This window comes from Musca autumnalis, unplaced genomic scaffold (assembly GCF_047663935.1).
Source record: "Musca autumnalis isolate F117 unplaced genomic scaffold, ASM4766393v1 scaffold_1, whole genome shotgun sequence".
Taxonomy (NCBI): Eukaryota; Metazoa; Arthropoda; class Insecta; order Diptera; family Muscidae; genus Musca; species Musca autumnalis.
The window spans coordinates 236,392,701-236,404,979 of record NW_027411644.1 but is presented as its reverse complement, the minus strand read 5'-3'; positions in this window follow the sequence as shown (position 1 = coordinate 236,404,979).

The following is a 12,279-nucleotide window of genomic DNA, read 5'->3' as shown; positions in this document are numbered from 1 at the left end:
AATTTGTCGGTATTGGTCCACGCCTTCATATAGCCCCCATAGAAAGTATCTCCCGATATTCAATATTCCTCAGAAATGGTTGAAATTTGGTATCTAGATTTCCTTTCAGAATCTTGTCCGTACAGGTCCACGCCTTAGTATGGCCCCCATAGAGCGGTACCTCCCTATTTCCGGTATTTGGAAGGTTTTGGTCTCAATATTGCACCGAAATGGCTGAAATTTGGTACTTATAAAACTTTCTCCCAGAAATTTGACGGTATAAGTCCACGCCTTCATATAGCCCCCATAGAACGGTACCTCCCGATTTTTTATTTTGGAGGTTGTGCCCACCGAAATGGCTGACATTTGGTATTAGTTTTTGTTGGACGTAAAAGCCTTTCTGACTTAAATTCGTCGGTATATGTCCACGTTTCGATATAGCCCCCATAGAACGTACCTCCCTATATTCAATATTCCTCAGAAATGGTTGAAATTTGGTATCTAGACTTCCTTCCAGAATCTTGTCCGTACAGGTCCACGCCTTAGTATAGCCCCCATAGAACGGTAACTCCCGATTTTTGGTATTTTGAAGGTTGTGCCCACATCAACCCACCGAAATGGCTGAAATTTGGTATTTAGTCTTTGTTAGACGTAGAAGCCTTTCTGACTGAAATTCGTCGGTATAGGTCCATATTTCGATATAGCCCCCATAGAACTGTACCCTTCAATTTTCGTAATTCTAAAGGTGGTGACGTCATTATCCCACCGAAAGACTGAAATTTGTTATTTAGTCTTCCATGGGGTTATATCCAGAGGAGAATTATCAGTATAGGTCCGCGGGTTCCTATATCTCCCATAGAAGCGTACATCTTGATTTTCGGTATTTTCAAGGTTTTACCGAAATATTCTTCTTTGAATCTAAAAACTTACCGCCAGAAATTTGTAGGTGTAGATCGACGTTGTGATATACATACATAGTCCCCATGGAACAGTACCTCCCGAAGTTCGGTATTTTAAACATTAGCCACATTGTTTTACAGAACTTTTTGGAATTTGGAATTTAGTCTTCTTCATAAACGAAAGGAAACCAGTTGTTTCAGGCCTGGCCAAACTTAATGCCGGTTTTGCTTGTTCTTATTTCACAAGTGATGTTGTTTGTTATGTTTATGGCCGTGCCGAGGTTGACGAAGTCTTTAACTACCTCAAAATTATATGAACCAGCTTCCACAGTTGGTCCTAGTTCTATGGGCGCACTTCTCGTCGATACCATCAGCTTGGTCTTAACGCCGTTTTCTGCCAGACCCACGTTATCAAATTCTCCTTCAAACTTCTTAAAGATGTCTATATCATCAGCATACGCATATAAAATGTGGTTATTGGTGTAAATTGTGCCACTTTTTGACGTTTGCATCTCGTATAACCTTTTCTAGCAGCATGTTGAAGAGATCACACGAAATGCTGTCTCCTTGTCCGAAACCTCTTTTGGTATTGAACTGTTTGGAGAGGTTCTTTCCTATTTTAATTGAAAACCGCGTATCAATTAGAGTCATCTTACAAAACAGAATGAGCTTTGCGGAGATGGCAAATTCAGACATGGATTGGAATACCTTTGTAGGCAAATCTATCTCTTGGATCTTTTCTAGAATTTGCAGCAGTAAACATCTGGCTAATGGTGGATTTGTCAGGCATAAAGCCGCACTGATAATGTCCAATTATTTCATTGACCATAGGGTGTAGTCGCTCACACAATATGCCAGATACTATCTTATATGGAATAGGGAGCAGACATATGTCCCTGTAGTTGGAGCACACAGTATTATCTCCCTTCTTGTGGACTGGACATATAATGCACACGTTCCAATCGTCGGGTTGCCAGATGTTGCTAACTAGCTGATGCATACACTTTGTCAGCGTGTCGCCTCCGGTTTTGTACAGCTCGGCTGTAGGCCATGGCACAGTGGTGGCACTTACATAGGAAGGTGTGACATAAATACTTCTAAATAATATAGGACATAGTGGCCTAAAAACACTCTAAGTAAAATATTGGGGTCCTCGGTCCAAAATTTCGCGTGGTTTCTGAATTAAAGTATTTTACTTTACCAACACCTTTTTATACCCTCAGCATTTATGCTAACGAGGGTATATACACTTTCATGCGGGCAAAATGTGCCTCATCGAAATAATGGTTTTAGACCCCAAGTATGTTTGGACGAAATGTGTTTCAGACAATTTGGAGTCGATTGAGCAATGTCCGTCTGTCTGTCTGTCTGGCTGGCTGGAGCGCACGATAACTCTCGAACGGATGAACCGATTCGTTTCAAATTTTGGCTTTCGTAATATTTTGCCCAAACTTAGTTTAAGCTCGAAGATGGGCTATATCGGTCCACTCCTTCCGGTACCTCACCCACAAAAGTTTGAAAAATTTCCGAAAATTTGTGCGCACTATAACTCTTGAAGGGAGTAACCTATTTGTTCAATACTTTGCCCATCGTAAAATGTGTACCAGACTTAAATAAGGTTTCAATATGGACTCAATCGATCCACTCCATCGGGTACCTCCCACACAAAATTTCGGAAAAGTTCTGTTTAGGACCATCTCTCAAATCGCCTTGATTTTTGTTTTAACAACTTTTATTCACTGCCCCCCATACGACGGTACAAGTTTCATCAGGGGCAAGTCCATACTTCCTGAGAAAATAGCCTGAAAGCTACAAAAAGCCCCCCATGACACCGTGTGAGGTGGTTGGAGCGCAATATAACTCTCGAACGGATCTGCCGATTTCGTCCAAAATTTGGCCTTAGTAATATTTTGTCCAAACATGGTTTAAGTTCGAAGATAAGTCATATCGGTACACTCCTGCATGTACCTCCCCCACAAAAGTTCAAAAATGTTCGTACGGTAACTCTTGAAGGGAGTGACCGAATTGGTCCATACTTTACACATCCTAATATATTTACCAGATATAGATCAGGTTCAAATATGGATTACATTTGTCCACTCCATCAGGTAACTCCCACACAAAATTTCTGATATGTTCACTTTAAGACCTGCTATCGAATCACTTTGATTTTTGTTGAAGCAACTTGCATTCGCTGCCTTAATTACGATGGTTAAAGTTTTTTCAGGGGCAAGTCCATACTTCTTGAGCAAACAGCGCGAAGGGTGGAAAACCCCTATGGCACCATATGTAGTGGCTGGAGATCCACTTCCATAATGGTCAATGTAGATCCATTCTTTTTAGTATCTCCTCCTCAAAACTTTTGATCTCTAATCGTAATCAACATTTTTGTCGGTTCAAACGCCCAAAATCTTTAAAAACCCTTAATACATACGTTTTTTGGAAAAAAATTGTTTTAATATACACAGGCTGAGGGTATATCTCTGTCGGCAAAGCTGACTGATACCGTTTTACTTGTTCAACCTTATTTGCTGTAATCGGGTACCAAGAGTTTTTAATGCATAGTAAACCTCCCTGCGAAAAATTGTCAGTATTGCTCCATTATTTGGCATACACCCTATATGATATTTATATCGATTTATTTAGGCAGATATCAACCAAATATTCTGAGTGAATATGTTCTTATAATGAACTCAGACTTCAGAACACCATCTTATAAAGAAATATCATATCGGTCCACTTTTGACCACAGCCTCCATATAGGGTTACCATCCTTTTCTTGGTACTTTATAAGATTTAACCACATTTGTCTTCAGACTTACTTGTAATAATGTATTTTTGGTTCTAAGTGCGGGGAAAATCTCCACTTTTTAAAGTGGTCCATCATTAGGGTGTCCAAAAATAAAGCAAATTATTTGTTAAAGTGAATACCCCCTAATCTTTTTTCTTTCGCGACTTTTCATTACAGCTCTAAGTTACCATAAAAATAGAAATCGCTAATAGCACAAAAAACATTATATTGAAACTAAATGTAAGAAAGGATAATAAAATTACTTAAAAATATTTCAAAAAATATAAATTCAGCAAATAAAACAGGGAGTTAAACTTTTGGTCATAACTGTCAAAACCGCAAATTTCCGCAAAAAGTCTATACAGTTTTGAAATCAACAGGCGCTAGGCTTCAATTTGGTACTAGTGGCCATTCTTGCGAATTTTTGGAAAGTAACTTAAACTTTAAGGAAATTCATATATCTATATAAAATATTTTAATTTTGACCGATGTTATGACCAAAATATATGGCAACCCTTGTAATTTAGAATAATTTTCATAACTAGAAAAATGAAGCTAATACCCTAGACAGACGGCAGCGTTAATTTGCATTAATAACTGTATTTAATTTTGGCCTGACAGACGACAGTTTCTGCATTTACGAAACAGCTGATTGCTGTTTTGTTGTTGTTTGCAATGTATTTTTTGTTTTCCTTGTGTCTCAGAGCATGAATATGCTCTCTCCTCCATATGAATATGGGCTCTCTTCTACGGCATTGCCATATTGAAATACCTAAATGCCTTTTAAATGCAGCTTACTAAATATAAATAATTCAATTTAAGTTAAGGCGGTAATAATAGTACTGTGTTTCGTAAATTCGCTTAGAATATAACCATTCTTTCTCATTTTTAAATAAAAATTTTTCTTCAAAATAAGTCATGTTTGTGAGACTTTTTCTCCTTAAGAACCGCGAAAAATGAAATGAAATAAGTTGAGTTTCGAAAAATTTGGAAAGCTTTGAAGCGATTTGCATTTTTAAATTTTTAAAACGAAGTCATGAATTTTTTTGATTTTTGTCGTTGTGCACATCCAGCCGGTTTTTTGCTGTCTTTACCTCATCTTGGCCGGGTGGTATACATTCAATACCATTTTCTGGGATTGGATTTGTGGTATCTTCTTCGCCTTCGTTAATATTGAATACCAACAGTTTGGTAAATGCTCTTTCATTATCCCGAGCACACTATCTGTATCAGATACCAAATTACCTTACTGGTCTCTACAGGAGGCACATGCCTTTGATACAGCCATCAGTTTGATGTTTCACCCTTTTTTCCGCTTTTCCATTTCTCTCTTTTTCCTGCGAAAAAGATGTTTCTTCTCTCTCCTTTTCTTTCGATACCATTATCATGCACCACGCGTTGCTACTAATTGTAAAGTAGCCTATATGCCGCATTATTCTCTTCTGTAGTAGCACGACACTCCTGGTCATACCCCGGATTCCTTGGTGGAGGTCTCTGGTATCCGAGTATGGATTTTGCGGCGGTTTGTATGGAGTGGGCAATATTTGTCCATTGTGCTGATATGTTATCGAAACGAGGAGTGCTTTGATTAAGCAATTGGGCTAGTTGAGTGGAATATTCTGTGTGTTATCTGTTGTGTTTGCAGCCTACCGATGTCCAACTTCCGCGTTGTATCTGTTCGTGCTTTATTTGCAACGTTTAGACAGGTACGTACCTTTGCTACAACAAGGTAGTGGTCCGAATCTATGTTTGCTCCTCGGGACGATCGTACATCCAACACGCTCGATAAATGTCTTCCATCTATCACAACATGATCAATTTGATTACTTGTTTTTGAACTGGAGACCGCCAGGTGCCCTTATGAATATCGAGATGCTTAAATATGGTACTGCTTACTAACATTGTTTTTGCAGCTGCAAAGTCTATTAGCCTCATAACATTGTCAGATGTTTCACTGTGGAGACTGAATTTCCCGACTGCTGGGCCAAAGATATTCTCCTTTCCAATTTAGGCATTAAAATCGCCTAGAATAATTTTAATGCCATGGGTAGGACAACGGTCATATGTTTCTTCTAAGCGCCTCTAGAATATATTTATACATAAATTACTATTTGTTCCTTCTAAAAATACCAATCATTCGGTATACAAACTTATAATAATTTTGTGATTTATAACTTAATTGACTATGTTAATACAATAATGACAGCCAGGCCAATGAAATAAAAGTCCATTCTATTATAAGTCTGCATGATCATAATTAAAGTTAAAAGCATGCAAATATTGAATGCCATGGAGTTGTTCAACATTGTTGCAAACTGAGATTGCAAAATATTTGTGATTGGATTAGCGATTCAACTGCACATATTGGTGTGATTATGTCTTTGATGACTAACTGGAAATGGAACACATCCAATTAGAGTGTTTTCTTACCAAAATACAAAATGTTGTCAAAAAATAAGACAGTTGATATTATAATTAAAATAAGTATGTCAAATAAGATCAAATGAAATGACACATGAATATGGAATACTGTAAGGAATGCAAACAGTCAACGAAGTAGTTCTTTGGAAGATTATGGTAGATACTTAACAACCTTAATGGTTGACTTTACTTGGCAATGTAAAGTATGTACGTATATTGGAACTTCTTTTTTCTAATGAATAACTTATCTTTCCGTAGTGGCACTTGGATGACACGCTGTAAAGCCATCGAGGTGACATGTGCAACGTAAATAGTTTACCACAAAGGTTAAAAAGGGCGTCATCACAACATGCCAAGGGAAATGCACATAAGCCAGTGTAGGCTTGTTGCGCACTCCATACATGTTTAATTGGATATTACAAATCAGGGGACCTAGTCTACATTTGGATTTAGAAACTCAATTGCCTTTACAAAGTCCTTCACGATTTTGTGCTAATTTACCCTGAAAAAGGTTAAACTAGAAATCGCTTTCTTTCCACATGTCCTTTATATGGTACTAACAAGTTTCTGCTACTTCGTTAGCGAGAAGTTCAAATTAATAGAAAAGAGGATATAAGCAAAATTTTAGTAACTCTTTTTATACCCTCAGCATATATGCTAACTGGAGTATATACACTTTCAAACGGGCAAAATGTGCCTCATCGAAATAACGGTTTAGACCCCAAGTATGTTTGGACGAAAACTACTTCAGACAATTTGTAGTCGATTTAGCCACGTCCGTCCGTCTGTCTGTCTGGCTGGTGAGCACGATAACTCTCGAACCAAGTTTTGCAATTCAAAATATTTTACCCAAACTTAGTTTAAGTTTGAAGATGGACCATATTGCTCCACTTCTTCGGGTACCTCCCCCACAAAACTTCGAAAATGTCCGAAAAAATTTCGGGAATTTTCAGCTTAGGATCTGCTCTCGAATCGCTTTGATTTTTGTGGTAGCAACGTGTATGCACTGACGGCATTACGACGGTACAAGCTTTATCAGGGACAAGTCCATACATTCTTAGACACCCTATGACACTATGCGCACGATAATTCTCCAACGGATAAACCGGTTTGGTCCAAAATTTGTCAGTCGTAATATTTTATCCAAACTTAAATTAAGTTCTACAATGGGCCATATTGGTCCACTCCTTTGGGTACCTCCCCCACAAAAGTTCAAAACTTTTCGCTAAAATAGTGCGCACGATAACTCTCGAAGGCAGTAACCGATTTGGTCCATATATTATTATAAACATTTTAATTTTACTGACAATTGTCGGTAACTCAAAAAAATGAGTTAGAGAATCGCAATACAGGTTAGAATATGGACTATATATGTCTACTAGGCCGGGGCGATTTGTATGGAAGGAAAAAAGTGTCATCGGGCGCCTGGAGATTCTGATTTTTGGGATTGTACTGAGCAAAAAGGTCAACTAGACTATATGTCTACGGTGAAAATCGAGCCCCCGGATTTTGACTTGAAGTTTTTTTTCAAGGATTTTTGGATATTTTGGCATATAACAACCAAACCACTGAGATTTTCGATCCAACACAAAGACAACAATTGTAGCCAAGACAATAATAAAGAACTCTTTTGTATATCTCGAAAGCATTGGAACGCTCCTTCAGGAAGTTATGGCCTCGAGAAGGTGCACATTTTTCGGAAAATATCGATAAATGACACTGTGCTACAAAATAGAACTCAAAGTCAGTGGGTGGAAAATTTCTTTTGTAGATGAAAGCCCTTGGTAAGTGTACTGAGAACCCAAAAGGAAATTTTCACCATAGGTTAAGTTTCCGAGATATTGCGTGATTAAAGGTTTAATTTTGAACCCTTAATTTGTGATCAAATAGCTTTATATCTCTCTAAAGCGTTATTGTAGCTTCATTTTGACATTACATATCTTCAGTCAAATCGGATGGTGAATCTTTTTGTAGGATATTTCATCCCTCTAACTCAATTCCTTTCACGTCCATTTCGTCCTTTATTTCTAGAACAAAAAAACCGCTAACGTCAATAACCGTCCGTCCTTACTATTTCATTTTTTCATAGCGCAAAATTTTAAAAATGTTCTATGTCTTATTATTGTTATGTTCCAAAACCTGCAAGAAGCTACTGTTTGTTACTACGATAGTATTTTTCCCTCTATCTTATCGGAAAAAATAGTATAAGTTAGTAGATTCTTGCAGAACTGGAACAGACCAATTATTTAGATTTGTATCGTCAATCGAAAAGTCGACTAATCGATTAATTGAAAGACGACCTACGTATCCCTATTGTATACCCTAACGGTTAACGGGATTTTAATTGTTTATTATTTTATTGATTTCAGTTCATTTGACGAACTTTTGTTAGTTTATTGTAAACGATCGTAGCATCAAATAAACTGTGAATAAACTGTGTAGTGCCAATAAAAAAAATTAAGATAAAATATACAAAATATGGATAATCCAATGGATTGTAATAATACAGAGTATGAGGAGCGGGAATCATCAGTATCATCATTAAGTCTAGAACATATGCGTCCGCAAAACGTATTGGCATTCGGTTTAGAGTCTGAATTAGAAAATATTTCGCTTCCAACTATGGGCGAAATTTTGAAACATAATTTTTTCTTGGCTGCTCATTACAAACACGAAAATAAAATGTTTTCATACGACGCTTTCACCCCACAAGTTTGCGACAAAGTGATACAAATTTGGAAACAATTAAATATTGAACTTACTGAAAAAAAAAAATATTATGAAGTAATTGACCAGATTATTGCAAAAATACCGTGAAGCTTGTAAGAACCAAACAAAAAATGAAGCTAAATTCAGAGAATATATTGACAGCACAACGGAAATATTTTACATCGGAAAATGTAAATGCCAGCTCAAAACAACTCGATGTAATTGTGGCAAAATTCCTGACCGAACCATGAATTCATGTTGGATCAGCATAACGAACGAAGCCTTAAAATACCTGAATATTTGCAGGTCGAAGTAGAAACATCGGCTGTGTTACCATCTTTAAATTTAGGGGCATCATCTGATCAAACATTTGAACCAGCCGTATCCTATGTGCATGAATTAGTAAACTATGAGCCCCCTGATACGCAAATCCATACAACAACCATGCGAAGAATGTATACTCCGCGATAAAGCACACCACGGTTTGCAATGATGTGCAATCGCTTTGGAGTATCCGATCGATTATCATCTGTTTTGGCTTCAGCTTTATTCGCTGACATACAGTTTAAGGAAAGTAAGCCGAGAGCGGGAAAAATCAAGACACGACATTTTACAAGCAAATCACAATGACGAATTGTTAATAACGTTTTCGTTTGATGGTCGCAAAAATGATTCATTAACTCGGGAGAAAATTAATAAAGTATATCACACTACACGCAGAGAAAAAATATTTTTCGCTTTTGTTGGAACAAAAATATATGTTTTGGGTCCAAAAATGTATTTTTTTTTTGTTCAAACATTGTAATCCAAATCCAAAAATATCATCTTTTGTTCCAAACATAGAAAACAAAAACAACTTTCGAATTTCCGCAATATTGTTAAAATCGTTAACAATACCGATTGTAGGAACTATCATATTCTAATTTTGTTTACAAAAAGTATTGTCAATACAGAAAACCAGCCCAGAAATTTTTGATTTGAGTGCATATACTTCTCATATACACTTTTCGCATAACTTGGATATAAATGTCGCGTATAATATTGCAATCATTGATGAACACAATACATGGTTTGCTGCATTGGCTGACAACAAAGACAAACAAAAAGCCACAAGAACCCACCACAACATAAGGAATAATTAAACACCATAACAAACATGAAAAGGAAAGAAGAATGAAACAAAACAGAAACAAATAAAAACAAGAGTCTCACAAGTACATACACACAAAAACAAAGGTAAAGGCAGCATGTCATACAAACACACCACAACTCACCAAAATTGTTTTTTCAACACGGCATCGAATAGCGAGAGAAGAGCAACAAATTTTCGAAGAAAAGAGAGAAATATTGTTCAGTTGACACAAACTATTTTTGGATTTACAATAATACATGAGGAATCCAACAATATGTTAACAATACATATTTTGATCTTGGAATATTGTTGGATCAAACATATTTTTTTCTCTGCGTGTACAATGCGAAAAGAACCACACCTAGTAGTAGTAAAAGAACCACATTCGTCACTAATTGGATATGTGAATTTAGAAAGCAAAGGCGAAACCGCCAAAGCAAAACAAGCCGAATTGATTGCCTATTTCAAATCTAAGAATCTTTCGCTTGAACATTTAATTGCCGTGTGTAGTGACGGTGAGGTGGCAAACACTGGCGCATTTGGAGGTGTATTGCGTCTCATCGAATGTTATGTAAATAGACCAATACATTGGTTTATCTGTTTACTTCATTTCAACGAATTGCCGTTCTGACATCTGTACAACGCTGTCGAAAAATCTGTCACTACTGGACCGACAAAAGCACTGGATCGTTAGCTCAAATGATAGATATCTCCCATACATTAGAAGTAAATATCATAATTTTTTGTACTTCTTTCTTTTGATAGAAATGTTCTAAACGTTTTTCAGGTTATCGAAAATTTTCAGCTTATTCCACTTGAACACATTCCTCTAATAAGTGCAGATGCTGAAAATAAACTTTCCACGGACGTTAAATATCTATACCAAATTGCCCAAGCCATTTCAAGTGGTAGTTGCTCAATTAATCTTGCAAACATCAAACCTGGACCAGTAGGACATTCGAGATGGATAACAAAAGCTAGTAGATTGCTCCGTTTGTATATTGCGACAGAAACCCCATCAGAAAATTTACAAATTTTGGCAAGGTACATCATGAAAGTGTATATTTCCATGTACTTCAACGTCAAATACTACAATTCGGCTATTTACGGTAGTGCTCGCTTGGAAAATTCATCCAGTGGACGCAATATTTACAGACAACTTACGTAACATCGTAAATCCCGTAATACAGAATAATTCCTATTTCGCACACAGTGAAAATGTTTTGTTGAGCATGTTATTTGATGATCGTAAAGAAATTCGAAACATGGCACTCAAAAAAATATTGTATATTCGAGACAATGTATGTGATATAACTGAGCTCGTTGAATATGTGAAACCAAACATAAATCACATGACCGATTTAGAGGATAATGCATTGTTATTTGAACCGCCATTTACCAGGAATATACCTTATGAGCATTTACAACAATATCTAGAATGTGTAGATGATGAAAATCCACCATTCCCAGACCCACTAATACCTTGTCATATTCAAGGTACGGAGCGTCATGTTCAGCTACTAGCTAGTGTTGCTAAGCGCTCAATCGAAAAAAAAACCGTGAAGGTGTACTGGCATCTGTATGTGAAGGCCGAAAGAAAGCGCCTCGTATGGAATCTAAAAAAGATTTAGAAGGCAATCTTTAAATGAAAAATACACTGAATGTGAAATCGTTTAAAACAATACTTTCTTTTTAATTCATACCTTGACTCTGCCAATGTAATCACTTTATACTTTAAATGAATTTCTCATAATTTTCAAAATAAATATTGAACAAAACAAAAAACATTATATTTTTGGATAAAATGTAGGAAAAATAAGACGGAACATTTTTAAAATTTTGCGCTATGAAAAAATGAAAATGGTAAGGACGGTTATTGACGTGGTTCAAACTTCTGAGTTAGCGGTTTTTTTGTTCTAGCTTCGGAACCAAGAAAGTTGTAATCAGCTACTTGCTGTCATTTGATTCACCATTTTATTAGCTTTCTAATGATATACATATACGGTTAATCGGTTACTTAAAATCGGTTTCAATATCAGAATATCCGGTTAAAAAATTTAGATAACCGGATCTATCCTCCAATCAAATTTGTCCGTCATTACAAGAGCTATTTATGGTAATTATTTCAGAAGCACCACAGACCAATAACGAATATGCATAAAAACAAAGCATAGTTTTCTGAACGAAAACCGGGTAAATGTCAAAAAGGACCATGAAATCGGGGAAATATCGATTGGTCATCAATGAGAACCGTACCTAAAATCTTCTGAACAACATTTTTGTAGAATATTTGGATGCTGTAGAATCTCGTCTTGTGGTACTTTCACTACGGTTCAAGAAATAAAGGA